This window comes from Nyctereutes procyonoides, unplaced genomic scaffold (assembly GCF_905146905.1).
Source record: "Nyctereutes procyonoides isolate TBG_1078 unplaced genomic scaffold, NYPRO_anot_genome, whole genome shotgun sequence".
Classification (NCBI taxonomy): domain Eukaryota; kingdom Metazoa; phylum Chordata; class Mammalia; order Carnivora; family Canidae; genus Nyctereutes; species Nyctereutes procyonoides.
Window position 1 is genome coordinate 7,244,556 of NW_026575159.1, and position 5,761 is coordinate 7,250,316.

The window sequence follows — 5,761 nt, forward strand, 5'->3', positions numbered from 1 at the left end:
ATTTTAAGAGTCCCCCTTAAAATTTCTTGCAGAGCTGGTTTGGAGGTCACATATTCTTTCAGTTCCTGCCTGTCTTGGAAGCTCTTTATCTCTCCTTCCATTTTGAATGAGAGCCTTGCTGGATAAAGTATTCTTGGTTGCATGTTCTTCTCATTTAGGACCCTGAATATATCCTGCCAGCCCTTTCTGGCCTGCCACGTCTCTGTGGAGAGGTCTGCTGTTACCCTAATATTCCTCCCATGAAAGTCAGGGACTTCTTGTTTCTTGCTGCTTTAAGGATCTTCTCTTTATCTTTGGAATTTGCAAGCTTCACTATTAGATGTCGAGGTGTTGAACGGTTTTTATTGATTTTAGGGGGGGGAATCTCTCTATTTCCTGGATCTGAATGCCTGTTTCCCTTCCCAGATTGGGAAAGTTTTCAGCTAGGATTTGTTCAAATACATATTCTGGCCCTCTGGCCCTTTCGGCGCCCTCGGGAACCCCAATTAAACGTAGGTTTTTCTTCCTCAGGCTGTCATTTATTTCCCTTAATCTGTCTTCATGGTCTTTTAATTGTCTGTCTCTTTTTTCCTCAGTTTCCCTCTTTGCCGTTAACTTGTCTTCTATGTCACTCACTCGTTCTTCCACCTCGTTAACCCTCGTCGTTAGGACTTCTAGTTTGGATTGCATCTCATTCAACTGATTTTTAATTTCTGCCTGATTGGATCTAAATTCTGCAGTCATGAAGTCTCGTGAGTCCTTAATGCTTTTTTCTAGAGCCACCAGTAGCTGTAGAATAGTGCTTCTGAATTGGCTTTCTGAGATTGAATTGTAATCCAGATTTTGTAACTCTGTGGGAGAGAGGGCTGTTTCTGATTCTTTCTTTTGAGGTGAGGTTTTCCTTCAAAAATATGGAACGCTTCACGAATTTGCGTGTCATCCTTGTGCAGGGGCCATGCTAATCTTCTCTGTATCGTTCCCATTTTAGTATATGTGCTGCCGAAGCGAGCACATTTAGTGATTTTAGAAAGTGTTGGAACTTAAATGACCATCAACTTAATATGGACTGTTATACAGTCTATATTATAAATTACATTATTAAATATATTTATTAAGTATATTTATTGTATTATAAATATATAGTCTATATTACATATGTAATATGAATATTATATTATATATGAACTTAATGATAATCACACACCAAAACCTATTATAGATTCACAAAAAATATAGAGAAAGGAATTTAAGTGTAAAGCTAAAGAGTATTATAAAACCACATTAGAAGAGAAAAAAGGAACCAAGAAGAACTACAAAAATAATTAGGAAAATAATTAACAAAATAGCAGTAAGTGCATACCTATCAATAATTACTTTAAATTTGAATGGAGTAAAAAACAAAATATATATAGATTGAATGTATTAAACAATGCCTATCTAAATGGCTACCTTGAAGAAGTTCATTTCAGACCTAAAGACATACCCAGACTGAAAATGAAGTGCTGGAAAAAGATATTCCATGCAAACAGAAGAAAAAAGGGCAAAATGCACTTTAAAACAAAGAAAGTAGCAGGACACAAGAAAGGGTACTACCTGGGGCACGTGGGTGGCTCAGTGGTTGAGCATCTGCCTTTGGTTCAGGGCGTGATCCCAGAGTTCAGGGATTGAGTCCCAATTGGGCTCCAGGCATGGAACCTGCTTATCCCTCTGCCTGTGTCTCTGCACCCCCCACCCGGTTTCTCTCATGAATAAATAAATAAATATTTTAAAAAGGGTACTACTTAATGATAAAAGGATCAATCCAAAAGAGGATATAATAATTGTAAATATCAAGGAACCCAACATAAGAACACCTAAATACATAGACCATATATGAATACACATAAAGGAAGAAATTGACAGTCAATACAATAATAATAGGGAAATTTAAACCTGCTTACATCAGTAGATAGATCATTTAGACAGAAAAGGATCAAGGAAACAGTGCTTTGAATGACACATAATATAAGATGGACCTCACATATATACACAATATTGCATCCCCCCCAAAAAAAAGCCCAGAATACACTGTCTTTTCAAGTGCACATGGAACATTCTCTAGGATGTTGTTAGGAAGCAAAACAAGTATCAATAGTTTAAGAAATTGAAATTATATCAAGCACCTTTTCCAGCCACAACAATATAAAACTAGATATTAACTACAAGAAAAATCTGGAAAGAAGACAAATACATGCAGACTAAACAATATGCTACTAAACAATGAATGGGTCAACCAAGATATCACAATTAAAACAAAAAATACATAGAGACAAGTGAAAAATTTTAAAAACCAAAATGATGGTCTGATATCTTTGGGGCTTAGCAAAAGCAGTTCAAAGAGGGAAACTTATATCAACACAGGCCTACCTCAAGAATATATGACCTAACCTTACAGCTAAAAGAACTTAAAAAAGAAAAAGCACAAACCTAGTAGAAGGAAATAAACATTAGAAAAAAAAATGAAATAGACTTTAATAGAAAGTAGAAGCTAATAGAAAATATCAAGGAAACCAGAGCTGGTTCTTTGAAGAGATAAAATTGATGAACCTTTAGAGGGTCATAATGGTCAGATCCTGACTCCTGTGGGTCATAACTGTGGGTTTGGTCACCTCATGGAGCTTGAGACCTCAGCAAGCTAAGGGTCATAATGCCCACACCAACCCCAGTTAAGGCATAGGAAAAAAAAAAAAAAAAGCCACAGTTTAAAAGGGCCAAGGAACTATGCTCTCTTCCTTCACCTTAAAAGCCCAGACTGTGGCAGGGTCTGGCTTATGGTGAGCTTATGACTTCAAGGAGCCCAGGGTTTACAAGCCTGAATTAGCCACACTGGAGCTGCCGCTCAGAAAACTAGCCTTTGTGTGTGTGTGTGTGTGTGTGTGTGTGTGTGTGTGTGTGTTTTAAAGTTTTACTATTGTGTTTTGTAAAAATTTCTTTTGTTTTTTAATTTTTTTTGGTTTTGTTCTGTTCTTTTTCTTTTTTCTTCTTTCTCTCTTTTTTCCCTTTTTTTAAAGGATTTTATTTATTTATTCATGAGAGACACAGAGAGAGACAAAGGCAGAAGGAGAAATAGGTTGCCCGCAGGGAGCCTGATGCAGGACTTGATTGCTGGACCAGGGATCACACCCTGAGCCAAAGGCAGATGCTCAACTGCTGGGTCACGCAGGCATCCCTCTCTTTTTTTATTTTTATTTTATTTTTTTTTATAAATTAATTTTTATTGGTGTTCAATTTACCAACATACAGAATAACACCCAGTGCTCATCCCGTCAAGTGTACTCCTCAGTGCCCGTCACCCATTCACCCCCACCCCCACCCTCCTCCCCCTCCACCACCCCTAGTTCATTTCCCAGAGTTAGAAGTCTTTATGTTCTGTCTCCCTTTCTGATATTTCTCACACATTTCTTCTCCCTTCCCTTATATTCCCTTTCACTATTATTCATATTCCCCAAATGAATGAGAACATACACTGTTTGTCCTTCTCCGGTTACTGTGGCCAAGTTCAAAAAGGGTGTTGCCTGAGTTCTCCTCTGGGATTTTGATGGAATCTTGTCTCACATTTAGATCTTTCATCTATTTTGAGTTTATCTTTGTGTATGGTGCAAGAGAGTGGTCCAGTTTCATTCTTCTGCATGTGGATGTCCAATTTTCCCAGCACCATTTATTGAAGAGACTGTCTTTCTTCCAGTGGATCGTCTTTCCTCCTTTATCGTATATTAGTTGACCATAAAGTTCAGGGTCCACTTCTGGGTTCTCTGTTCTGTTCCATTGATCTATATGTCTGTTTTTGTGCCAGTACCACACTGTCTTGATGACCACAGCTTTGTAGTACAACCTGAAATCTGGCATTGTGATGCCCCCAGATATGGTTTTCTTTTTTAAAATTCCCCTGGCTGTTCGGGATCTTTTCTGATTCCACACAAATCTTAAAATAATTTGTTCTAACTCTCTGAAGAAAGTCCATGGTATTTTGATAGGGATTGCATTATACGTGTAAATTGCCCTGGGTAACATTGACATTTTCACAATATTAATTCTGCCAATCCATGAGCATGGAATATTTTTCCATCTCTTTGTGTCTTCCTCAATTTCTTTCAGAAGTGTTCTATAGTTTTTAGGGTATATTTTGAGAACCATTTGAATGGTAAATGGTTCTCCAACCTTTTATTTTCAGGTTGTAGGTGTCCTTCTGTCTAAAATGAGTCTCTTGTAGACAGCAAATAGATGGGTCCTGCTTTTTTATCCAGTCTGAAACCCTGTGCCTTTTGATGGGGTCACTAAGTCCATTCACGTTCAGAGTTACTATTGACAGATATGAGTTTAGTGTCATCATGATATCTATTTAGTCCTTGTTTTTGTGGATTGTTCCACTGAATTCTTCTTAAAGGGGAATTTTAAGAGTCCCCCTTAAAATTTCTTGCAGAGCTGGTTTGGAGGTCACATATTCTTTCAGTTCCTGCCTGTCTTGGAAGCTCTTTATCTCTCCTTCCATTTTGAATGAGAGCCTTGCTGGATAAAGTATTCTTGGTTGCATGTTCTTCTCATTTAGGACCCTGAATATGTCCTGCCAGCCCTTTCTGGCCTGCCACGTCTCTGTGGAGAGGTCTGCTGTTACCCTAATATTCCTCCCCATGAAAGTCAGGGACTTCTTGTCTCTTGCTGCTTTAAGGATCTTCTCTTTATCTTTGGAATTTGCAAGCTTCACTATTAGATGTCGAGGTGTTGAACGGTTTTTATTGATTTTAGGGGGGGATCTCTCTATTTCCTGGATCTGAATGTCTGTTTCCCTTCCCAGATTGGGAAAGTTTTCAGCTAGGATTTGTTCAAATACATATTCTGGCTCTCTGGCCCTTTCGGCGCCCTCGGGAACCCCAATTAAACGTAGGTTTTTCTTCCTCAGGCTGTCATTTATTTCCCTTAATCTGTCTTCATGGTCTTTTAATTGTCTGTCTCTTTTTTCCTCAGTTTCCCTCTTTGCCGTTAACTTGTCTTCTATGTCACTCACTCGTTCTTCCACCTCGTTAACCCTCGTCGTTAGGACTTCTAGTTTGGATTGCATCTCATTCAACTGATTTTTAATTTCTGCCTGATTGGATCTAAATTCTGCAGTCATGAAGTCTCGTGAGTCCTTAATGCTTTTTTCTAGAGCCACCAGTAGCTGTAGAATAGTGCTTCTGAATTGGCTTTCTGACATTGAATTGTAATCCAGATTTTGTAACTCTGTGGGAGAGAGGGCTGTTTCTGATTCTTTCTTTTGAGGTGAGGTTTTCCTTCAAAAATATGGAACGCTTCACGAATTTGCGTGTCATCCTTGTGCAGGGGCCATGCTAATCTTCTCTGTATCGTTCCCATTTTAGTATATGTGCTGCCGAAGCGAGCACATTTAGTGATTTTAGAAAGTGTTGGAACTTAAATGACCATCAACTTAATATGGACTGTTATACAGTCTATATTATAAATTACATTATTAAATATATTTATTAAGTATATTTATTGTATTATAAATATATAGTCTATATTACATATGTAATATGAATATTATATTATATATGAACTTAATGATAATCACACACCAAAACCTATTATAGATTCACAAAAAATATAGAGAAAGGAATTTAAGTGTAAAGCTAAAGAGTATTATAAAACCACATTAGAAGAGAAAAAAGGAACCAAGAAGAACTACAAAAATAATTAGGAAAATAATTAACAAAATAGCAGTAAGTGCATACCTATCAATAATTACTTT

General features: G+C 37.4%; 2 non-coding genes across 2 annotated transcripts; both read right to left on the reverse strand.

The window, feature by feature from the left end:
* Positions 1–884: 884 nt before the first annotated feature.
* Positions 885–991, reverse strand: LOC129502677 (U6 spliceosomal RNA). The gene has a single exon (XR_008663001.1). It is a non-coding gene; the product is annotated as a U6 spliceosomal RNA (small nuclear RNA).
* A 4,298-nt stretch (positions 992–5,289) lies between these two features.
* LOC129502678 (U6 spliceosomal RNA) lies at positions 5,290–5,396 on the reverse strand. Its single transcript, XR_008663002.1, has one exon. It is a non-coding gene; the product is annotated as a U6 spliceosomal RNA (small nuclear RNA).
* Positions 5,397–5,761: the final 365 nt, after the last annotated feature.